The following is a 26103-nucleotide window of genomic DNA, read 5'->3' on the forward strand; positions in this document are numbered from 1 at the left end:
TAATATAAAAAATTCCTTTTTAAACATTTACTTTTATAATATTTTCAACCTTGATTTACTGCTTAATCTTTGAGAAAAAGAATGATCTGTGATTTAAGCATTTTATTGGGACTCAAGAGCTTGTGTTAATTTCCTGGTTCTCCCAAAACTTTCCTTTGCGATTTGCCCAGATCTCACCCCTGATCTCTATGAGCTTCTGCTCCCCATCTGTAAAATAGGGTTTGAGGCTTTTCTGTGTCTTGACTCCTGTTGCAGAAAGGCATATGAAATTATTCTTGTTCTTTACCCAGTGCCAATAAAGTCTGGTTAGTGTTGTGTCCAGATTTAGGCAAACAGACTTAAAGAAAAATAGGGCAAATTGGAGAATGCTTCATGAAAAGTGCACAGAGATACTGAAAAACGACTGTATGAGAAAGTCTTTAGTAAGTTCTTTAACCTCAGGAGAAGCAGGGACCTCATGGTCCATACATGTGCATAAAAACTGTTCTCCCTGCCTTATGGTGGGCATGGTAATAAATAATGATTTCAAGTTTCAGAATAATTTAGGTTAGGTGTTAAGGATTAGGTTAGGTGTTAAGTATTAGATTAGGTGTTAGGTGTTAAGGAAGTAAGTATAGTGAAGGCCTGGGGAAATTTCCCAAATGAGGCTGTAGAGTTCAGGGAGAGGGTTAAAACTTGCTAAATTAGCATCTGTTTGGAATTGTATGCTACTACCTGCCTCCCATAATGTTACTTACACATAAGAGGTAATGTTACTGGTTAATACAGATTACTGGAAAATGCTTCTTCATCACTGACTCCAACATTAGTATCCCCTAAACTGTAACGGTAGCTAAATAACGGCAGCCTGCAAATATCCCCAAGGGCACTGAAAAGCAGATGGCCAGCTTGTGAAAGGATGTGATGCCAGTTTTAGTTGTCCTCCAGATGTTATTAGTATAAACCATAAGTTTAAATACCCATTCTTAAAACATGTGAGCAGAAAGGGAAATTACCTGATTTGGCTGGCTCAGAATTTCATTTTACGTCACAGGAAACTGGCAGGTGTTTCAGAGATTCTGAGCTGGTTTTCCCCAAAACACTTGCAGAAGGAAGACCAGGCCAGGAGGTTGTGTAATTTCTTCGTAATACAGACTAATCTTTGGGATCATTTAGATGAAAAATTGTCCCTGTGCTCATTTATTATTCATTTACCCAAGAAGGAAAGGCCTTTGCCCTGATTCCCAGTAAAGCGAGCCATTTAAAAGATGTTAATAACTCCTGGCCCTGACTCTAATGGTTCCTACTACCTAGATAAATGGTTAATGACTTATTCCATACTTGGCTAAACCTTAAGAATTTAGTGTGCTATGAAACACCACGGCCCTTTCCAATGAGCTGGTACGTACTGGTAGTAATATTTTCAGTAATAATACATTAATATCCTGTAGTAATATTTTCATGTGTAAACCTCATGGTCCATACATGTACCTAAAAACATACAAATATTTCTCTTCCTGTGGGCCTGTACTCTTGCCATCACAAAGGTGCTCTGATTAGAATGGATTTTCCAAATAACATTGTGGTGAAGGCGGTATGCAGCTCCACAGTGCCATGGCCAGTGAAGGTTCAGTGTTGATTGCCAGGGCAGCTAGGTCAGATGCCAGGAAACACTTTGTGTGTGTGTATTTTCTTTCTAAGCAGCAATGTGCTTAACAGTCTTTTTACTCCTTTCTGCCCACCTGCCATATCAGCAGAACATGAAGACATCAGCACTCAATTGCTTTACAGCAAGCAGGTAATACAAACTTCATTAAATTAGCGTTGTTTTTGAATAACATGGTCCTCTGTAAAAATGCAATTGAATTCTCTGGGGATTTAAAATCCAGAGTAGTGTGTACTACAAAGCAAACCAAAATAGGCCACCTAAGCTGTAACCATTTTACACCAATCATTAAATAAAACATCTCTGTGTTTTAACAAGGATCAAACAGGCTAATGGCATGTATGTCACTAATCAGTGTCCTTGCTAGTCATGACTCAAAGGATATTCCTTTAATTGAAACTACGTGCGTCTTTCGTTAGGAAAAAAAATAATTCAATAGATGAACTGCAATCAGCATACCAAAAGGGTGATCTCCTCAGCCATGAACATACCGCAGGCACTGTTACAGCACAGAGGACTCTGCCATTCTTTTGCCCACACTTCTCTTCCCATTAAGCTTCCAGTACTGATGCTGTAATCCTTCCCAACTCACATGTCTACTGAGTTCATCACAGATCATAGCTAAACTGTAAATTAGCTCAACTAACATAGCAAATAAACCAGAATAGCTCCTCACCTGCAAATAATTACATTTTTCTGCGTGAAACATGCAACAGGTTTGCTATCAGCTGAATACTGTTTCAGGGAGTAACAAAGAAACAGAAACTTTTCATTAAATTAAAGTTGTTTTTGCAATACTAGCAAAATGTGCTTTAAGATCTTTGTGGGCAAAGTTCCAAAAACAATTTGGCTTAGTGATTTGAGCCTTCCTACAGAGGATATTTAATTTTGAAACAGAAGAATCAAACCTCTCAGCTCATGGATTTTGTTGGCGGCATAAGCTATCAAAAATGAGTTTGTCCAAGAAAACTGTGTTACGTATGCACGGATCAAAGGAAAGGTCTAGAAGGAGGGTAGATGATACTTATGTCTGTTGTTAACAGAAATCAGTCTCCATTCCAGGTTCTAAACTCAAAAAAAGATTTATTTTGAAATTATATGTTAACTGTTCTTCAGCTGTTGTAGACAAAAACAGTTCCCTCTCTTTGAAACAAAGAGGGAAATCAGGTGAATTGTAAGAGCACTCCATATATCTAAAGCATTAAAAGTTTAGCTAGAGTACTCAGCCTTGAACACCTTCTCAAGTTTCCTTTACAAAACAGTAACTAGTGGGGTTTTTTAAGGTTCTCTTCGAACTGGTAAAGAGAGTATTTTGCATATGAACATGTAGCTATTAGTCATCTGCCAGCTTGAGCTTGCAACATGCTAAAACATCTTCTGAAAGATATTCAGCATCGTTAACTGCTATTGAAAGCATCCTGACTATAGCTGACTTAGTGATTCATAAGAGGGAACACAGCACCTTTCTGGACGACTGGATTAGACAGCTAGTAGTGGAGGCCACTGTGTAATCACGTTCGACTTTACAAAAGGGTCTGGAGGATTTTTTAGTGTTTGCATATGAAAAAATCATAATTAGAGATATAAAATGAGAAAGTTATTGGTTCTTGTTCAAATTTAGAGGAACTTGGAACCTACACACCCTATTTAAATATAAAACATGCACAGCTCAAATCTAGTGGAAATAAAATTTCCATATGTAATCTTTTGCACATCAGCCCAGAAAAATAATCTATCCATGCAAAAGAAAAATCAAATTATAAGAAAAAACACTGATGTATGTAAGCAGTATTACCGAACCATTCTGACTAGCTCCAACAAACACCATTTCTGGATTTCTTAACTTAATGATTTGGGGTTTGACCAGTATTGGATATGTATTTCTATTCGGAGTGCTCTAAACAAGGTAGGAGTACTTTGTTCCACTGAAAGCTATCAATTTCCAAGAAACAGCTCCATTACCCAACTGCTTGTGATTATGTGTGGCATGAGGGACAACCTGAGAAGATTCAAAGCTAGCATGCAGAAGTATGAGTATAATTACCAAGATTTTGATAGTGTTATATGTTGCCAGTGTCACACTAGCAGAACTTGGCCCAGAAACTTTAAAAAAAAAATGTGATGAGTTGAAGATGGTTAATCTACTTTAAAAAAGTACAGAAGATACGATATCAAGCCTAGTAAAATCTTAACTAGATTTTACTGAAGAGCTTTAAAACAAGACGTACCACTAAAAGTGTTGGAAGTGTTTAATGTAAGTATAAACAGTTGTAGTTAGTTAATTTGTTCCTTCAGTCATAAAATCCTGAACTAAACGCACAGATATTAGAGTGACAAACAGAAGAAATGGTTAAAAGAATTAGAGAGTGACAGATAATCATGGGCAGGCGTCACAAAACAATCATTATAAGATCAATTAGTTGACAAGAAATATCACACAAAGCATAATGAGCAATGTATGACATAATTTGTACACAATCCAGTCCTGTTCCTGTGAATTTTGCATAGAAAATATGCTGCAAGATATTTTATAGATTTCAACAAGCTATTATCATATCAGAAGTAATAGATGAAAACTGCTGCTAAGAAAAATAAAGACATTTTGGCAACAGGGGGTGATAAATGTATTTAGAAAAAAGGTTGGGGTTTTATTGTGGTGGTATTTTTTATTTGAGTGGAGGCACCAGTGATGGAAAGCAGCAGAGAGGCACGAGAACATCATTCCAGATGGCAGGAACTGCAAAGAAGCCTGTCCGCCCACAGTGTTATACTTCATGAGGGAACAGACAGGAGATGAAGTACAGGATCTAAGGAGGAAGCTGAACAAAGATTAGGAGATACACAGCTTATTAAGAGTTTGGATCAACCCTGTGAAGGATTCAGATTCCAAGTAGGAAACTTTACACTCAATCTTAACAGAAACTGATGGCCCTACTTAACAGTTATCTTAAACCAATGAGGGACATTTCAGCTAAACAAAACAGACTGGGCAAAATACATCTTTCAGAGTTGCTGCTGGGAGGTGGGGCAGCTGGGAGGACTGGTGGAGGTCAACGGATGGCACAGAGCTTGGCTTACTAAAGTCACAAGCACTAAAAGTCTGATAATGATACTGGATCTCCATGCATTTCTTTTGCTATTTTACCAACCTGTGTTTTCTGGGAATTTTTTTGTATCTGTTATGAGCACATAAAGGGTTTTTTTCTTGGCTTGGAAAGATTGTTCTGCTTAGAAAGAATGGGAACATGCAGCTGATTAGATTTACAGCTAACAAGAAAAATATGTAAAATTGAGCTGGTGTCACTGTACCTATTAACATAATATAATTAAATTCAATGACTTCACAAAGTCTACTATCTTGGTGAAGATTATCAATATACTCTTTTTTAGAAAAAAAAAAGAAAAATTTGTTTCACACAAATTGTTTCTCTTTGCATACTCTAAATCTTTTCACAACGAAGAGCAATATATTAGAAGCGTGACAGAAAAGCCATAAATCTGAATGTGATTTGCTTTAAAATCTACTAGAGTCATTGCAAATCATAAAAATGTTCAGTCAACTATGTTCCAGTCACAATTCCTTTTAAAAGACATTGATGATTCAGTAAGAGAGCCATATGGCTCTTCTCTTGTTGATCTAAAAGCTACAGGCTTCTTGAAGGATATTTGTGAAGAGAACCTATCACGCTCAAATGTCACACAGCTAATCCATCTCACCCCAGTCTGTTTATAAAGACAGATGGCAATATGTTGGATTGTCATAAAAAAGTGGACTGCAGTTGAATAACCATATCTAGACATTGCTTGGAATGCTGATTCTTCCAGAACTACTCATCCAGGTTCCCTACATCACCACATGGCACTCTTCTGTCCTCCTGTCAGTGACCTAATGGCAGCTATTAAAAATGGTATCCTAAATATATTGAAAGGAAATATGCCCTGACAGCTCAGCAAGTGATATTCCAGCAAAGATACGAAAAGCTCAACATCAGGAATGCTTAAATGGGGTGGGGGGAAGTAAGACAGGAAAATCATTAGATATCCAAGAGACTTGAAATAATATTTTAAGATTTCCATCTGCTTTTTTGGGGTGGTTAGATCACTGCTAATTTAATATGCTCCAAACATAGGAATTTAAAGGCTGATTTGAGTTTATAACTTCATCATGTCAGTATAGTTCAAATACAAAAGTCAAAACAATTCCTAAATCATGCTTGTTTTAAATGAGAAACATTCTTCTGCACATTTGACCTTTCTGAAAATGAAAAGAACTGTCTTGACTGTATTGCTGCAGATTCTGACCTCTCCTTATACGTAGGGTGGAACCCAGGAAAAAATGGCTGTTGATTCTCTCTTATCTTCATGAACGGTCTCCAGAACTTCAGATAGAATTAACTTTTATGCATGCTATCCCCCACTCAAAGTATTGTAGCTCAATTGTTACTTAAACAGCACTGGGAAAAAATGAAGTAGGTGTTGGAGGGATGTAAGAGGAATGGAATGGTAAAAGAGAGAAGGCACTACAGTGTCAGTAAGCACATAGGAATTTTTGCTTTTCTTCAGCAAGTAATTTACTGTGTCACCATATGTAAATTGTTGAAGATGAGATAAACAACAGAAGTCCCTAAAGTAACACTTCTGTCCTACCAAGGCCTTTAAAATAACTTATCACAAAAGGAAGTGTAGTTTTGTGTATCCGGGTTTGAAAAATGTAACTAGTTTGCATAACCAGAAGCCTTGTAATCTACATTCTATCATGCAAATTTTCAATAAACAATGAAATTACCCAATGTATTCTGTACTTCATTAGTTAAACACACTGCTTTGTCACCTGTTTATCCTTTCACAGTAAAAGTTCTTGGTGAAAACACTTTGGTTCTCCATATTCTGTATAGCATCGTACTTAGTATTAATGCTTTACTAAATATATCACTGTCTAACTCACTTTTATAGCAATTGTGCACTGTGTGACAAGAAAGGAAGTGCTGTTATATGAATACCATCAGAAGTTAAAAGTTTGAAACCCATATCTTGTAACAATAGTGGACTATGAGCACTCTGGGGCCACGTTTGGTAGACAGAGTTGGTGCTGGGGGACAGACCAAACCCAGGACTGAGATGCCCCATGCCAATGCTCTGATGATGGGTGCTGGTGCAAGTGTGCGTAAGGAATTGGCTCGTGGTGCATCCTTGTGCACCATTTACTGTGGTAGGACTCTGCCTAATTAATTACTCATTAAATCTCTTTATATTTAAGAAAAAGCATGTGTTTAATTCATCTCAAAGTGTACAATAAAAATACCCAAACACTGCAGTTCATGAAGAAAATGGAGTTATTACTCCCATTTAACCAAAAATATTGCTAAAACTGTTTCTTTTCAAGCAAAATTCTTCACCTTCTGTCCTCCATGCAAGTTTTTATGGCCCATACCATGAAATATGAGTGCAGAAAAGAGGAACAGTTACATTGGCAATGACCTAACTGCCTTGCGTTTGTCCATTCTGTAAGTTCATTTTCACTGAGACTTGTTATTTGAATTAGAAAAATATCTGTGTGTATGCTTATTTAGCTTTAGCCAGGATTTCTAGATCTTTTCAAAGCTGTCCAGAACTGTTCTCACACTCTGTTCTCCTCCAGGTTAAGTTATCATGTAAATAAGTCCTTTACTCTCTGTACACACTCTTGTCTGTGTTGTGAGATGGAAAACAACTTTTCAACTTCTTCCCCAATAGTGCATGTCACCCTAACTTCTGCCAAGGATACTATGACTAGTCTATACCAATATTTTATTGAATGTCTTCCCTTGGGCTAACATTCTTGTAGGTAGGAGAGGTATCTACCTCTGTTGTTTGATGACATTGGTATTTCCTGAAATGTATAGATGGCCATACTAGTTTTCACTAGTGCTCATCAGTATATATGCTTTTGTTGTAGTTTTATGCTTACTGCAGAGGACATTAAATAGAATATTAAAATAATTGGGTTTGCTTTTTTTTTCTTTTTATCACCACCTGTGGAGCTATGTTCTGTGATGGCAATGTACTTCACAGCTTTGTAATAAATTAAATTCATGAATTAAAATAAAACCTTATTTTGAGCTCTGTTTTTCTTGAAAAAAGGAATATCTATGCTGTAGATCCTAAATGAAAAACAGATTTAGAAGGAATATCAATCTGTTTTGTAACAAAAAGAAAAATCAAAGTGGTTGTATTTTTGAATGTAATCTCACAGCGTTTCATAGGTTAGAAACAAAAGCATTACTTTTATCACGATTCTTGATCCATGTTAGCTTTTCTTGGAGGATTAAATAATAGAATATATAAAACCAAATTCTGCATTCACAAGTTTTTTTAATCTTCAGAAATCAATGTGACATTTTGTCAAGTGTGTTATACCTTCTGCTGATGGTGAGATTTTACCGTTTGAAAAATTCCTCTAAAGTAATTCAGGTGTAAATTCAGAGAATGATCTCTTGGGTTAGGGTTTAATAACCAGACCACTAGAGTTCTGCAATTACTGTATTTAATGAAAAGGTGATGATGGATGGTAGACCTGTCCTCCTTAGGTTTTTTGTGCATTACCAAAGAGTGTTAAAATGCAGATCATGTTCTTCCATACTAGTTAAAAAAAGGTTGAGTCCAGGCTTTTCAGCAAGATTGTAACGCTGCATCCCATGTTAGAGAGTTGTAATAAATATGTTGTGTATGTGCAACATGAATAGACATACAGATATGGTGTATAAGAATTGTACAGTAGTATAAAATTTCTGACTGTTCCCATCTGATGCAACTGGCTAAGGGGGAGTCTAAAGGTAGTTGTTAGAAAATTAAAAACACAGAAGTAATTTGGATTCAACCTGTGTCACTATTCTCTGACTCAATACTGAAAAAATGCCCAAAAGTATCACCATTACAAGTAGGGTACCTTTATGAAGGTAACATTTTGGAAAATAAAACATATGACAATGCACAGGCCTTAATCACCCTTTATATTTTCCTTGAAGCACCTTGGTGAAAAGAAAGCTGAGAAAGTTCTTTCTCTAAAATCCGGATGTTAACTTCTGCTTAGAAGTACTTATTCTTTGAGAAGGCCAGGCTTTCCCACATCTTTCCCTTTCATGATCTAGCTATGGTCCCTGTAACATGGCCATTGATTGACACACCTTTACTGTGTGTTTTCAGGTGGTCCTGACCGCACCCAGGGCTGCACGCATTCCTTGTGGGGAACGTTGTGCAACTTTGTTGTGAAACTAAGGTTTTTCCGTGAGGCCTGGTGTGGAAGGATGCCTCGAATGTCCTCAGCATCACAAGTTACCAGGACAAAGGCTCAATGGAGCCTGGAGTACAGCTGTTCCAGACAGCTTGCTTCATTATTTGTTAATTATAGAAAAACGTCACAGATATTTCTGAAGTATTTCTTAATGCGTAGCAACACCAACAGTGTGCTAGGTGCTCTACCAACTCTTATTACACTGTGGTACATGACAACTGTTTGTCATCTATTCTAGTCCAGGGAAAATGCTTAAAATATCTAGTGATGTCATTTCTAATCTTGATATCTTTATCCTCATAAAAGTTACTAAAAATCTATGACAAACACGTCCTTCTTTCTGCATTTGTACAAGTTGCTGTTCGGGTAAAGCCATGTGCCTGTTCCAGGCTAGGTGACTTGCGACAGTTTCTTCATCTTCATTCATCATTTGTTAGTGTTAAAGGGCAACAATTTCCACTCATATAGTGGGAAGGGAACATGATTTTGTTTTCAAAATTCTGAAGTCTCTTATTGCATATAGGTTTCCTTGTTCTGGTGTCTTACTGTGTTGTCATTCATCATGGCAGACAGGTAAACTTATTGCCAGTGCTTTTCATTCACATTTAAACTCGATTGCATTTTCTGAATTTTCTCACAAATGGGCAGGCTAGGAACATGCACACAGTCATTTACTACAGCTCAGCTGGTGGGAGGCAACATAATGAATTGCTACAGCAAAAATGTATGTGTGAAGCCTTGAGTACTTTAACGATGTAATAGATTAAAACAGTTTGATCTTTTCTCAACACCTCTTCTCAAAATGTTGTAATTTTTAGAAATGTGTCTTTTACCTTTGATTTTGCTTTACTAAGATTTTTTGGGGTTGCAGAAATTTGAAGCTCCAATAAGTGTTTAAGCTGCTCACTCACTTCTCTCCAGTCATGCTTCAACCTGGGATTCATAACGATGGATTCATTGCAACTATGTCCTTCATCTTCTGTATTTCAGTAGAAACGTTTCAGAAATATTCATGAGCTAGCTGGGATTTTGCTAAAATTAACTAATGATCATACTAAGAATCATAGAATCTTTTAGGTTGAAAAGACCTTTAAGATCGAGTCCAACCCAGCACTGCCAAGTCCACCACTAAACCATGCCCCTAGGCACCACACCTACTTGCTTTTTAAATACCTCCAGGGATGGTGATTCCACCACCTCCCTGAGCAGCCTGTTCCAATGCTTGACATCCTTCCAGTGAAGAAATTTTTCCTAATATCCAACTAAACCTCCACTGGTGTAACTTGAAGCCATATCCTCTTGTCCTGTCACTACTTATCTGGCAGAAGAGATGGACCCCCACCCACCTACAGCCTCCTGTCAGGGAGCTGGAGAGACCAGTAAGGTCCCCCCTGAGCATCCTCTTCTCCAGGATAAATGACCCCAGTTCCCTCAGCTGCTCCCTACAGGACCTGTGCTCCAGACCCTTCACCAGACCCTTTTCCCTTCTCTGGAGACACTCCAGCACCTCAACGTCCCACATGCAGTGAGGGTCCCAAAACTGAACACAGAATTTGAGGTGTGGCCTTACCAGCGCTGAGTACAGGGGAACGATCACCTCCCCCCGTCTTTTTTCCTTTCCAAAATCCAAGGCAGAAACCATATTCCCAGTCACTATTGTTGGTCATTGGTGAATTCTGTTTGGTTTGTTGATTGGCATCTTTTGACAGTGTTTTCCGCAACTGAATATGATAATTGCCATGAAACTGCAACAGGAACATTGGCATTTTGCATTATGCAGATACTTTTTGTATACTTTCAATATTATTCCTTTCCAGGTTTCTGCTCATCCATATTTTATTTGTATTTCACATTACAATCTCTTCAGCATAACATCCTGCATCTTACAAGATGAATAATTTTGCTGTTCTTCTGGCTATTGTGATAACCTTCACAATGCCTCTGTTTTATAGGTCAGTCTTCGCTGATGCTTGTTGTACTTCTGGGTCATTAATGAAGATGTAGGCTAAAACTTCACATAATATTGATCTTCTCAATGATTTGCCTGAGATGGATGTGTCCAACCTGATTCATTGACAGTTCACGTTTTTCTTGTTTCCTTGTCAACAAATGATGACAAATCATTTTTCTTCCATTCTAGTTAGATGAGTAACTCTCATGCTACAGTAAGGCCTGTATGTTGCAGCCAAGGATGTGTAACTCCTTCCTCCCAGCAGGTGCTTATATTTAGTAGCCTTAAGAACACACGTCTTCCATTAGAATAAAGTGGCATAAACTGTAAGTTGGCCTGTCTGTGTGGTGTACAAACTACTTCAAAATGACATGCAAACACCACCAGAATACTGGAACATTCTCTGCCTGCCTCCAGGTCCAAAGGTATCTACATCCCTGCCAACAGTCATGGAGACCAACTGAAGTTTGGAAGCGCTTGTTACAATGGCCTGATCTCCACCAACACAACTAAAGTGTCTGAATAACCTACAGCAATATTCCTGAGCAATAACCTTGAATTACTTATTACTGAAGCAAAACACAGCAAGTAGGGTGGGTAACATATAGCTTAACACTCTCTATTTAGCCCCCTGTGGTATGTTGTGTATTCCTGTAACATACCTAAAAAGAAATATGATAAATTAGGACTTTTCCAAGACATAGATTTTGTCAGACCTTCACACTGAACCCAATAAATCTCCACAAAACTTAGCACACTCACTTGCTCTGCAGACTTTGATATTAACTGACTCAAACAAATGTCAGTATTTCCTGAATCTAATTGGCTTTTGCAAAATAGGAAAATAGGATACTAGTAACCTTTTAATAAACAGTAGGGTTTATATTTTAAAAATCAGTTAGTATTTTATTTACCATTACAGTTTGCTTCTTTCTCTTCTGTTCTGAAATATGTAGGTTGGATTCAACGCTAGGTTTGCTGCTCCTTGGAGGGGTGGTCAAAATAATCTTGTAAGGCTCAAAGATTTTAATGAACCTAGTGAGACGGGTTTTTATTGCCTTAGTGTGTCTTCCGAAGCAGGTAAAAGTAGTGCTCGTTCATATGTAGGAGGATGTGTGTTTGTTAGAAATTCTGAGTTGAACAGAAGCAGAGCATTTATTTTCTTTGCTGTATAAAATTGAAGGTCATCCTGACCATTGTACTTAGAGATGGAGGGCAGAATAAACAGGCTAGTTATTTAAACATTTGGGAAATAATTCTGTATTATAAAAAAGAGAAATGACAATGTTTTTTTCCTCTACTATGTTAGCTGCTCCAGTTACTTTGGGGAGTTAACATGAATAAATGTGACTTCAGATTTTGGCATAGTATTCAGATTCCACTATACAATGAAAAAGAAGACCAACGATGTCCTGGGCTGCATTAGGAGGAGTGTTGCCAGCATGGTCAGTGGATGGTGATCCTTCTTCTCTGTTCAGCACAGGTGAGGTCACGCCTGGAGCGCTGTGTCCAGGACTGGGCTTCCCAGTACAAGACAGACTTGGATAAGGATGCATTCCAGTTCACAGGTTGGATGATATTTTTTTGCCAGGCTTGTAATACAAGGAATCCTTTTAGGCACAGAGAATGATGGAAGTAATGTACTCAATTAGTTTTTTGAAATGGGAAAATAATCCTGATCGTTTTGAGTTAGTTATTTTTGGTTGTGGGTAGTTTTGGGCGGTTTTTTTCTTTTTTTTTCTTTTTTGCCAAGAATGCCATTTGCCAGCAGTAACAGGTTTTGATATAGCTAAGAAAAAACTGCTAAGCAGTTTATTGATTTTTTTTTTTCTTGTTAACCATTTTAAGATTGAAATTATCTGGATTGTTTTTTTAAACTATAATTTCAGCATGGCAGTCAATGATAGGGAACTATACCAGCAGCAAGCATAGGGTCAGTTACACACAGACTGATTTTCCACTTCCCAGGTAGCAGTCACCATATCCCAAAAATAGTGGAAGTGGCTTTCAAGGACAGGTTGAGTTGTGCAAGAAGAAAGCTCGTACTCCATGTGTTACTCACTGCTTAGTTCAGTTGCTGAAGGAGCCCCAGAAGCGAGCATGGACACATAAAGGCCTTCTCCAACATCTAATGAAGCCAGTGAAGAGACTTCATCAATTCAATGGCTTATAGAACCATATGCAAATGGTTCTCAAATACTTAGTACCACTTCAGTATGCATCCAATATACAACATCTGCTTTGTCTCAGTGAATGCAGAAACATTTAAATGCTTCAAACACTAGGAAGGAGGAGCAGAATGTATAGAGAATTACGGATACAATTTTTATTACAAGGCACAGTAATTACACTGTAGTTATTAATTGCTAAAACCAAAGATCAGCAACCTGACTACTACAACCTAATGGCATGCTTCTCACCTTTAGTTATCGCATTTTGATTCTAAATCTTATTAACCTTGGAATTATTCTCATTCATATGGTGTACAATCTACCTGTATGAATAATGATTGTTTACAGGTGTGGAAAAGTGAACTGTAATTGTCCTGTAATGATAACTTAAGGACACTTTAATTGCAGTATACTCATACATTGCAGGCCAGAATTAAGTGAATAATGAATGAAAATCAGAAAAATAAAAATCCCTTTCTGCATAATTTTCTTATTTTGTACAAGATAACCTCTTACAAATTTTAGCTGATCTGCATTGAAAGAATGACTAATGGTCTGAAAATGAATTAGTTCTTACTAGAACAGTCTGTATTTTAAATGTTTTATAGTAGAAAGAATCTAGATATAGAAACTCTAAAGACATGTAAGACCATAAAACAAGCACAAAAATTCCTGCTTATTTTGCAAAAAAACCCATGTATATAATAATAGATATCTGTCAGGATACAAGTTAAAGCATTTTAAAGGGGTATCACTTCCACACATGTGGCTGAAGAACATTATGTGTGCTGTTAATATACATGATTTCAAGCCACTTACTTCACAGCCTTACTACTCTTAGAAAGCTTCTTGGTGTTGAATATGTAGGTCACTTCTACTTTAAGCTTGCTTTTTTTCTTTTAAATCTAGCTGTTGTGGTTTAATGCCACCAGCAACTAAGTACCATGTACTCTGCTTGCTCATTCCACCCCCGAACATCCACACACCCCCAGTGGGATGGGCGGGAAAATGGGAAATAAGCGAAACCCTTGGACTGAGATAAGAACAGTTTAATAATTTTAATAAAGTAATAATAATAACAACAAAAATAATAATAATTGTAATGAAGAGGAGACGGACAGAGAGGAATAAAATCCAAGGAAAAAAAACCCAAACCAATAAAAAACCTCAAGCGATGCAAATACAGCTGCTCACCAGTCACTGACTGATGCCCAGCCAGGCCCCAAGAAGGGATCAGCCCATCCTGACCAGCTCCCCCCAGTTTATATACTGAGCATGATGCTTTACATTATGGAATATCGCTTTGGCTAGTTCAGGCAGCTGTCCTGGCTCGGCTCCCTCCCGGCTTCTTGTGCACCTGCTCACTGGCAGAGCACGGGAAACTGAAAAGTCCTTGATTTATAGAGTAAGTACTACCTAGCAACTACTAAAACGTCAGTGTGTTATCAGCATTATTCTCATACTAAATCCAAAGCACAGGTAACAGCTACTAAGAAGAAAATTAACTCTGTCCCAGTCAAAACCAGGACACTAGTACATGCTGAGAACAATCAGCTTCCCTCTTCCAGACTCAACAACGCCAACTGCTTCAGTCTTTTCTCAGAAGGCACCTATTCTAGGTCTCTGATCATTTTCATTTCTGACAACTTACTGTAGTTAAGTAGACTGAACAAATTATTTCCCATGCTGTATATGTGTACTAGTTTGCACATTCTCTTTATATGATATTTGAGTGTTTTGCAATGGTATGGTATTGTTGACACAAGCACAACAGGTGACCATCAGGAACTACTAGTTATTTTCTTCAGAACTCAGTGCTTGGCACTGCAGCTGATTATTTCTACCTGCTTCACAGAAGCTGCTTCCTATTCCTTTTATCTGTCAAGGTAGTTCTGTATTCTCATCTTGTAGAAGACGTGCATTCCTGTCTTGATATCAACTGAAAAGGTAGAAACCTTTTCTCCATCATTTAAATCACTGATGGAAATATTGAGTAGCATCAGATTCAGGACACTCTCTGTAAGATCTCTCTTGAAACATGCCTCCACTCTTCACTCTTTGAGGAGTGAATCAACTCTAATTGCAATTGTACCTACTGAATGTTATATTGTAATACTTGTTACTCATCCATTTGTATCTTGCTGTTTTTCCAGCTATTCTCTTTTTTCTCTTCCTAAGAATTGTGAGCTCTTTCATTTTGCCACACAAGTTGTCTTCCGTCTTTGTATTCTTGACTCTTGTCTTATGGTTACCGATCAGAACCAAACTTAGAAGAGCTTCAACTATAATTGCCATCTTCTGATAATGCTGAGCTGTGCTTGTACAGTGACTGGCACATGAAGAAAGGCTCATGGGTGCTACAAAATGACACTGTTTTGCTATTAATGCAAAGTTTTAAGTCATGCTCCTCCAATAGAAAATGATAGGCTGTTTTTCAAAATTATCTGCATAACTTCAGCTAGCATAGGTTAATCCAAAAGATTAGGCTGATTTATTTATTTCCTCTAAGGCTCTTTGCATTTCAAGGATCCTCATTCTCTTTTGTCTTTCAGATATTCTTTAGGGAAATATAAGAAAAGCTATTATTAGCCTTACAATCTCTCTAATGCTTCTATGTCTCCTAAGTTGCTTCTTACACAGAACGTCAATGATATTTGTCACAAAGGAACACGTGCATTGTTCCTTCTGAAGCCTTATTTCTGAAAAGATGCACTAACTCTGCTTGTCAGGCTTAGGAAAACATTATAAAAACCAACTTCATAACAGCACATTTGACCTGGATGTGTAAATTTACTTTTATTTCTTTTTAAGAAAGAAGAATATCGTTAAAATTTGAGGCTGCCAAAAGGGTAAGGTAAGAGAGACTTACTAAAATCTCTCCTCCTCCAATGTCATAGTATTATTTTGTGGTCTATTGTCACAAGCCTTTCATTCTATTTTCCTGTGTTTTTTTTTTTTTTTTCCAAACTGCATCACGCAGCTAGGGTTGAGGAAACAGCCCAACTGAATGAGATTTGGAGTTGCAAACAACCACAGTAAAAGAACTAAAGACCACCTGGACTGGTAAGCAGTTCAACAAAAGGGAGGATGGAGAGTGTCTAGTGGGTCCCTCACCACAAGAAGCACTTTGATGTGCTGGAGCGTGTCCAGAGAAGGGCAATGGAGCTGGTGAAGGGTCTGGAGCACAAGTCTGATGAGGAGCAGCTGAGGGAACTGGGGGTGTTTAGCCTGGAGGAAAGGAGGATGAGGGGAGCACGTTACTGCTCTCTACAATTACTTGAGAGGAGGTTGTAACAAGGTGGGTGTCCATCTCTTCTTCCAGGTAATAAATGATAGGATACAGCCTGAAGTTACTCCAGGGGAGGTTTAGATTGGATATCAGGAAATAGCTCTTCACTGAAAGCCTGTCAAGCACTGGAACAGGCTGCCCAGGGAGGTAGTTGATTCGCTACCCTTGGAGGTATTTAAAAGACACATAGATGTGGTGCTTAGGGACATGGTTTAGTGGAGGAATTGGCAGGGTTGGATTTACAGTTGGACTTGATAACCTTAACAGTCTTTCCTAACCTAAATGATTCTATGATTCTATGGAAATTCAAAAGGTCTGAATGACATAAAGTGCAGTGTTTGAAGTGGTTTGTCTGTAACCAGTTAGGAAATGTCCACTCACATGCAGAATTTCTCATGAAGAGTCAGAAGCATTTGTATATGTAGACAACTGCATTCCATCGGTCCTACAAAATAAAGCCGGCACACTTTTGGGTGGAAGATAGTACCAAACAGTTGGTTCCTGCTGGAGAAAGTGGCACAGCACTGTGAGCTGCAGTTACTCCTAATGCCCAGATCCCTTTGGGTCCCTGGTTTAGCCAAGGTGTGTGCTTCGGTTCACCAGGAAGCTATCGCTAATTAGCTGTACTTTTGCTTCTGTGAAAGTAGGGGTTCTGAGCGTGAAATTACACCGTAAGTCTGAGTACTGATACAATAACATGGCTAAATAACAGCTGGGAGTCTACATGAGAAAATAGTAGGGCAACACAAGTCCATGAGAATTGGACTCAAGCTTTAGGAATAACAAAATAGTGTTCTTGGGTTTGCGTTGAAGAAAATTTCTTTTATAGCAAATTATGTTGCAGTGTTTGTGGTAAGGGAAGGTTTTGTGAGGATTTTCTTTGTCAGCTATATAAGAACATGGGTTTATATACAGACAAATAGATTTATTGAATTGTGGGTTTAGCAGACAAAAGAATATAAAGGAGTGTCACAGGAGGAGTCAGAGTAATTAATAAAAAAAAATTTCTATCAGTGTTATCTACCAGAACGTCTTAGAGCAGCTTCTTTAAAGAAGTACATGCATGTCTCACCAGCTGAGACTTTGGAACTTAGACTGGACGATGTCATATTGTGTTGAACAGAAAAATTATCCACGTACACACAAAAGAGATGGTCCTTAATATTCCTTAATATCTGTGCCTTCTACAGTACTATGACATCAACATATTTTTTCTTAAATTAACAGTACATCGAATAGGTTTGCAAATATTTAATTTTAATTAAATTATATTTATTTAAGTTAAAATTATAATTTTAATTTACATTGTGACTTGGAATATGAATAAGAATTCACTGAGGGCCACAGGACCACCTACAGATCTTAATAGATATGACTGAGGTCTGTAGAGATGATGCAAACAGGTGTTTCTGAAATTCAAAATTAAAATGTCTTTTTACAGAGAAGTCTGTATTGACTTCATGTGGGATGAAACTAGAGAAGGTATATAGCAGAAGTTAAGGTCAACAAGGTCCATAGCAACAATGTTCTGTTAAAAATACTTCGGCAGCATACAGAAAACACAAATAATCATTCTTGGTTTGATCTTATGGCATACACAAGTTTTTATTTTCTATTAGATGCTTTAACACTTTTTTTATCAGCATTTAAACAGTATTTTCTACACAAATTCTAGGTTCTTTCCAGTCGGCATACATATCAGTAACTGGTTATGGGGCCATTTGTCCCCACAAATTAGATCAATCCCTAGGCAATGAGGAGGATCTTTGTAATTTTGTCAGCTTTAATCCTTTTGACTGGATGGAGGCATTTCATGATTTGTGTGTTGTCTCAGTCCTCTGCAGAAATTAATGCAACCTGTGGCTCACTGATGAAAAACCAAAAGGCTTAGTCCCAGTGTTGTATGGCTGCACACAAGCCACTGCTGCCACAGTAACTTTGTGTTCAGAGTCAGTTACACATTGAACTTCCCATAAAAGATAATGCTTTCATGAAGGGAAAAGGAAGAAATCATAAAGAATTTCACATATGCAGAGGAAAAGGAAAATTAGGATACAGAAGTAATAATGAAAGTAGCAAGCCTAAGAAGAGTAGGGGAAAGCAGGGAAAATTATCCTTACTTCATTTACTTACTTACTTCACTTACAGATCATTTACTGTCTGTGATCTAAGGCAAAATTTGGGGGTTTCAGACTGGGTAATTTCTTGAAAGTATGTCCAAATGTAAATCTCTATATTTATATATATATATATATCAGTTGATCCTGCTCAAAACCATAACTTGGTCACTTATTTATTTGTTTATTTATGCTTAATTAACACATTTTAAACTTCTACTTCTCATTTCTGAAGCTGTCATTACAAAGAGGTTCATTGGGAATCCAAGTCTGCGAGAGGCTTTCAGGCTGCGAGTCTCTGTCTCATGTATGCAGACAACTTAGGACTGCATTTAGCTGAGTTATCAAATACTCTCTTTTCCTTGGCATTTCTGCACAGCTAGCTTTTAACATCTCTTTGCCTGGCTATTGGCTTGGCTGATTTGTATGTAACCAGGTGACTGATATTCTTGGGTAGATCTGGGCTGAAATTTATTTGATGGTCAATAGAAGGCTTAGTAAGGTGTTATACTAAAATAACCATTAAGCAAGGACAAAGACCAACACACAGATATCTTGAGCCAGGTTTGCCAGACCTGTTTTCTAAAAAGCATCATTCAAGACACATTTTAAAGGAGATTTTGGAGATCACTGTTTGGCCTGCATGATATAAAACAGTGAATAATCAAAACAGAACATAATGGACACTTGCTAATCATCTTACCCTTTTTTCTCTTTTCTTGCTTATCACATGTCCAAGCCAAAAGGCGGGAACAGGATGCTATCAAAGGTTTGTGGCCACCAGGAGAGAACAAAGAGTAGTCACACCTGTAGTCAGAAAAGGGATAATCATCAGGACCCAGAATAACAGTATGAATAGTACCAGCACCAGGAGGAAAGGTCCTACCCAGACACAGAGAAGGTGCAGTCAGGCAGAAAAGAAGCACCTGCAACTGAGAAAAAAGAAAAGCAAATCAGTTTATGTGTTTATTAACTGTACATGGAAAGCCCATATGATTAAAGACATGCCTTGGAAATGTAAGCTCGTTTGATCCTAATGCTACCAGATGCAAATGAAAGCTCATTAAGTGCTACTAAGTGCACAGAAAACATGTGAGACCATGGATAGGTAATAAAAGTGCTCTGCTCCAGGATTACTCTTTTAAGGAGTGTCTTCTAACAGGAATTTAATGGACAAAAATCGAGGACATTTTCGTAAGTTGTGTTTCTTCAAATTCCATATTAATTTATTGTGATCTATAAAACTTGGAACAATATAATTAGAACTAGATATCTGTTAATGTTAAAGATCACATTAAAAACAAACCTTACTCCAGCAGCAAATTCAAGCTAGTTCGTTACTTGCACGCATGAAAATGCAGCAGCTCAGGTACCACAGCTTTCCCTAAGGACTGAATGTATACTAAAGGCAATAACTTCAACAATGAAAAACAGCTTTACTCAGGAGTAGAATAATTATGTTTCTAAACCATTTTTCACTTATTTATACAAAATCCATTACATTGTTCTGCAGCCTTCACTGAACTAGGTGGCTCATATATATACACACACATGTACATATGTGTGTTTTGATTTCCCACTGGTTATTCATTTTGCCTTAGCAGTTTGTTTCTTTTTGAACTCTGAGCTCCAGAGAATCCAAATATACTCCTCAAAGCATCTTTTTTTTCAAAGCTGGGACAACATTTAATATACAACTGTCACTAGAATATATATATATATATATATATGAAGAATATACTATATATTATAAATATATAATGTAAGTAAGTGGCAGGGAAGATTTGAGAGGATAAATTTACCCTTCAGAGGTCATGTACAAGACCTGATTAAATATCTAACAGACTCCATTTTAGAAGCAGTGAAAATGGCTTATTTTAATTATTAGCTCTACAGGACTCATCAATTATACCTTGAGATACAAATGCCATCTAGTAGTGAAGTCCTAAAAACTAGTAATAGGGAAGACACTATACATCTTTGGGTATCACTATTTTTAGACAATTCTTGAACACTTTCCTGGCATGTAACATAGTGCCCTAATCCATTATATGCATCATGTTTGCCAAACTTAGCAATAAAAAGATGCAAAAATTTCTACAGAGGCAGCAGATGTTCTTAACAGAAGATACAGCCAAAGTGTGTGAATGTTCATAGCAGTTTTGTCTGCTGACGTGTAGGCTGGGTCATCCCTGACGTAGGTCAAAGCAGGACAGTTTTTTCTGAGTCTGAAATTGCTTAAAGACAGCAGTTGTTGGCACATGCCCAGTGGAATAAAAGAAAGAAGCTAAGTCTGAACTTTCGTCTGCCCTGTGTTTTTTTTCCCCTGGATTTTGCCAAGGTTGTCAGTGCCTGTAAAGGACACGTTGAGAATGGAGCTGTACACTCAGGTTAGCTGACCTAAGCAGTGCTGTTGGACTGAAAGTTGGTCACTGGGACTTGGGAAGACCTTAAATAGTTATTATATCATATAGTAACTCAATTCTAATGTTAAAAAAAAAGTATTACTTTACATACATTGCAGCGCATGCCACTCGTGTGTCAGAAAAAGAATAGAAGTACTGCTCCAGAGTAGGAAATGCGGTGGTATGAGATGCTGAAGTGCTGTATAGTCAAGGCTGGACAAGTTTGGGGCATGTCTTCATACAGGAGGACAATCATGGTCTGTCTGTGAATTTCTGACTGTGAAACAGCTAGCCCTGTAGTCAAGCAACCCCACTAAGTTGCAGCTGCCTGTGTGGTAAGAACTTCACATCAGAGAGCCATGATCTCACATTTCTGTGAGATAAATGACAGCATCTTCTCATGCCATCACATCTCAGATCAATGGAGCTTTGACACAGCTGATGCTGTACAAGGCATATGCCACACATGAAGCACGATGGAAAATTTCATGACATCAAACTCCTTGTGGGTTTGCACTTTTGGAATCACTATTGACCCTTCTGTCCACATCCCTGAGAATGAGAAATGGAGCTGGACTGTTCGTCTCTGCTGGAAAAAAGTATGTCTCCTTTCTCTCTGTCTTTCTTTTCTGGCAATGGCCTAGAAAATTCACTACCACTGAAAGCCTGGACTTCATATTTGGCCTTGTTTCCGTAAGAACAAAAGTAGAAGAATAATGTGGATCTAAGTTACATTATTGAAGATGGAAAAAGGGAACAGAAAAGAGAAAGAGAAGCGTATCTTCCAAAATCCTTGCCTCAGCCTAAGACAATACATCCTTTGGGTATATCCTTTGCTTACAGATTGGGTTATTTCTGTGAGACAAAATAAAGGAAACAAAATGAAGTAAAACCAACTTTGGAGTGAGACTTCTTATTTCCAGTGAATGTGTTTTGCTAGAGCTTTCACACCTAATCAAGATGTTAGAAATCAACATCCCTGGTCATTGGGATGCCTGAAATTTGTTGTGAAGTCAGTATCTTCTATCTTTCTGTAAACAGATCATCTGATAAAGGAATATGTACATAGGATTTGCTCTGTAAAGTTTTTTCATTGCTTTTTTTTTCATACAGTAACTCTGCTGAACAACATAGATTTAAAGCTTGATGTTATGTGTTTGATGATTAAATTAACAGGAAGTATGCAGGAAAACATTCCAATGAAAAAATAATTTTAATAATTCTAGATTAGCTTTTGTTTTAGTTCACAAGTACAAAATACAAACAAATCGAAGCTTAATTAATTTCCCTGAAGAAGAGTACATTTTATTTCTTCTGTTTAAGTACTCAGAAAATAAAGGCAACTTAAAGTGCAGAAACAAAGTTCCTATCAATAACAAATGTAATTTAATAAAAACAAACTGGCATGGGATTTGTATATGTTTCAAGCAAAAAAAGATAGCAATTTATTGATATATTGAAGGCATACAGAGTACTTACAGTGTATCTGCTTTTGTTGCTGAGAGTATAAAACTTTTTCATAGGATACAGAAGTATGAATAACGTTTAAACACAAAAGTTATTACTGTAAGAATTATGTCAATCTGATGGACAATCCTTAGCAATTTGTGTGGTGAAGTTCTTCGTTATAGAGCAGAAGATGTCTCATGCTGTCGAGGAGATTTGCACACAGAAACCCAGACAACAAGGCTATACCAAAGTGTTGAGTCTCAGACCCTTCTTGTTGAAGCTGTGATGAAGCGGTGATGATACTGATGATTCAAAGGAAACAAACAAACAAACAGACAAATAAACAAACAAACAACAACAAAAAGGCAATTTAACACATTGATAAGATCTTTTTTATTTATTTTGTCTTTATGTTTGAATTTAAATTACTGTAGCGTTCTAAATGTTCACAGTGTTTTGGGTTTGAACAAGATATTGCAAGTTAATGTGATGTCTTTCACCCTGTGTCTTCGAAAAGCCTACCCACTCTGTTTCATCAGGATTGTTCTCTTCCTGCTTTGTCTAGCATGAAGTTTTATCCTCCTACAGACAAGTTTTTGTTATAAAGTATGTGTTACTAGCCTACCCAGTATGGGATCTTGCTTTACCCAGATATGAACTGTATGAGACAAAAGAAGTTGTAACACAGGGTTGGTTAAGAGCTGTTACCAATTCTTAAATATTAAGAGCCGTAAAAGTGCTGCCGCTTTTTCACAAAATGACATGGTGTGGTTAGGCATCAGTAGTGTAGATTGGTCACCTGTCCAGATGACTTGAGCTTCAGCATCTGGAATCAGATATCCATTCTCACATCCCTGTGGTCATTCATGGTGTCCTTTACCATAAACATGTACCTGTGAGATTGCACTTATGAGACTGCAGAATACAGCCCAAAGCATTTTTATTTACAGCTATGTAATTAAACTGCCAGTATTATCATTTCTTGTGTCAGAAATTTTTTACTACTTAGTCTCCAAAAGATCTGCAGCAGCCCAAGGAAGGCGTGCTAACTTCACAGGGACTGCACTTAAGTGGAGGAGGATAAATAAACTAGATAAACAGTGTCAAACAAAACTCATCAGTGCCCAAGGATTTACATGTCCAAATGCAAAGCTTCAATTACTTCAAAAGGGTTTAACTACCAATGGGAGAAAAAATGCATCTAAAAATTAAGTAAGTGCTTATCTGTGGTGGTGTGTGTAACTAAATTCTCTGTAAGGTTATTGGTATCTGTTAGAAGATCTTCCACAGTGGGCTCAGAAAGTCCTCCTAGCCCAGCGTCTTGCTTCTGACTGTATTTATCCTTCAGTTCTTGGGGTGTGATGACCTCTTTGATGGTACATTTTTCACCAGCTTCTGCTCTCATCCTTCTATCAAAGGGATGAAAATTAGTTCTAGCCCTGAAACATGGGACTGAATATTCTTCTACAGGAAAGTATCATCAATTATTACCACTTCAGAATGTCCAGTCCCTTCTTACTGTGAAAACGGCTTTGAACTAAAATAGTTCAGAACGGTTATACTTTTGCAGTCATTCTGCATGGGCAAATAAGGCAACTTACTGTCACTGCTTCTAGGATCTTGTCCTTAAAGAGCTCCTGTGCTGCCAGATGACTCTGTTCATAGGAAGTCATCCACCTTTAACTTCCCATTCTAACTCCACAGAAGAGCTCAGGAGCATAAGGTTCACACAAATGGCAAAACAGCCCGGTGAACTCTACTGCTTCTCACTTTGCAGGCACTTAAGTTCATGCAGCTGACAGGTTGTGTTAAGACTCCTGAGCGACTGTACACATGAATCAGGGACTCAGCAAATTCTGATAACTGAATCTGGACTGAAATTGTTTTTTGAATTACCCAAGGCACTTCAACAGTCACTCATTCTTGCATGCTAAAAGACTCTTCTCCTCAATCTGGTAAACCATGAGGGATAATTTATTATGCAACTGCTTCTAAACATTATAAAAATTAAGCTTCATTAATTGATTCACCTTTATGATTTGATTTGTTTGTCTGTCCTGAACTTGTTTAATAGTCTAAATTGTATTCAGCTTTGTTACTTTTACTTAGGGATTCATAACTATGACAAAGAACAGCAGACCTTGAAACAAGGAAAATAAAAATAGTATAGGTATGTACTGTCCATGATTTATTAATAGCACTGTCTGAGGAATTAGTTGCATCAAAAAAGCTTAGATATATCTTGGTTTCAGAGGAGATTCCTTCAAGTGCCAGGTACTGGTATTCTATTTCTGAAAATGGTTAGATGTCCCAATGAAGGCTGGGAACAAACTACCACTACAGTGTTGGGCGTTTCCTGCAGTTTTGATGACTGGAAGAAGGATTTCTGAGGATGTGAGAGAGGTGCTGGTATCAGACCACTCATTTCTCTCATGATTTCTTTCTCTAACAATCCACGTATTCAAAATGTGTTTAGTAATTAATAGAAGTCACTGTTAGAAGAGTGTTTGCTGTTCTTTTCTCTCCATAGTCACTCGGGAAAATTGTTCAGAATGAATTGGTCTAATTAAGTATGATTTTATCATTTTGCTTGCAATCTTTTCATGTGTTGGATTTGGTCACAAAGGAGGTGGAGGGTGTCTGCTTTCAGGCTGTTGCAGCAAAGACATGCCATAAAGCCTTAGTCAGGTGCGACTCCTGGCAGCACGCCTGGGTAGTTCCCACAGCAGCCAGCACCCTACAGAGTGGGAGCTGCTGGACCAACCCCATACTATGCTACTGGCTCAGAGGAACTTATCACCCATGGGTCACACTAATTCTGGTTTACCTTAGTCCTTAAAGCAGCGTGAAGTACAGACACTAAAAGTTTTTGACGTTCTCTTTGCTCCCATCCATTCTGAAGTCACAGTCTTTATCATGTTTCCCATGCACAAAGTGAACTCTTTTCCTTGTTGTGCAATTTGTTTATGCTGTGCCTGCCTTCCTCACACAAGAGCCTTCCACAAACATTTTGCAGTCTCCTATCCACACACCTCCGTTATTTCCATGAAAGTATCTTAATTGCTTGATGACTATATAAAACAAAGCACATTTGCCTGAAAATTTAGGTAATATTGATCGTATGACAGACACTCTTCCCCCATTGTATTGAAGATTTGAGATTAAGTGGGGGATTAAGTCTGAATGTTCTGTTTAGTCTTGCAAACTCTCTGCAGTGAGGAATACTCAGTTTCCATCTATAGCCATGCCCTGACATAAGGCTTGTAGGATGGGCCACATTCTCTCACTTCCCATCTGTTTCAACCCTTTGCTTTCCTCTGAAAAACAACCCTCCTCCTCAGGAATTTAAGTCTCTCTTCCTTTTTTTTTGTTTTGTTTTGGGTTTTTTTTTGGTTTTACATGTTGAAATAAATTAGCTTTGAAGAGAAGTGTTAATTTTGTCATTGTGGCTGTTTGTTCTTTCTTATATTTAACAATTATCCTCTCTCCCCCAAACATCATAGAAGTATTACTTCTTTTCTCTGTGGGAAATGGAGGTGTAAAGGTACTAAATAACTTGCTCAAGGTCACAAAGATAGTTCATCCAACCAAATTAAGGTTTCCTGAATATCAGGTACTTACAAAAAAGATCATCCTTCTGTTGTAAGAAATAGATGTCTAATAGTCTGCAGTCCTGGGAACGTACTTCAGAAAAAAAAAAAAAAAAAAAAAAAAAAAAAAAAAAAAAAAACCAGAAAATCATATTTAATTTTCCTCCTTTTATGCTCATCTGAAGAGTAAAACAGATGTGTACAGCTTACATAGCT

At 37.6% G+C, this 26103-nt stretch overlaps 1 long non-coding RNA gene across 3 annotated transcripts in view; it reads right to left on the reverse strand.

The window, feature by feature from the left end:
• Positions 1 to 481: 481 nt before the first annotated feature.
• The window catches only part of LOC308056233, a 64657-nt gene continuing 39035 nt past the window's right edge, over positions 482 to 26103 (reverse strand). Inside the window, exons 3-4 of one of the 3 annotated variants that reach the window (XR_013924742.1) lie at positions 25919 to 25981; positions 482 to 22599 (exon numbers count right to left, since the gene is read on the reverse strand). This is a non-coding gene — a long non-coding RNA (uncharacterized lncRNA). Of the gene's footprint in view, positions 25982 to 26103 lie in introns of all 3 variants that reach the window. The other 2 variants (XR_013924743.1, XR_013924744.1) reach the window with 2 other exon arrangements.

This window comes from Falco punctatus (assembly GCF_963210335.1).
Source record: "Falco punctatus genome assembly, chromosome: Z".
In the NCBI taxonomy this organism is placed as follows: domain Eukaryota; kingdom Metazoa; phylum Chordata; class Aves; order Falconiformes; family Falconidae; genus Falco; species Falco punctatus.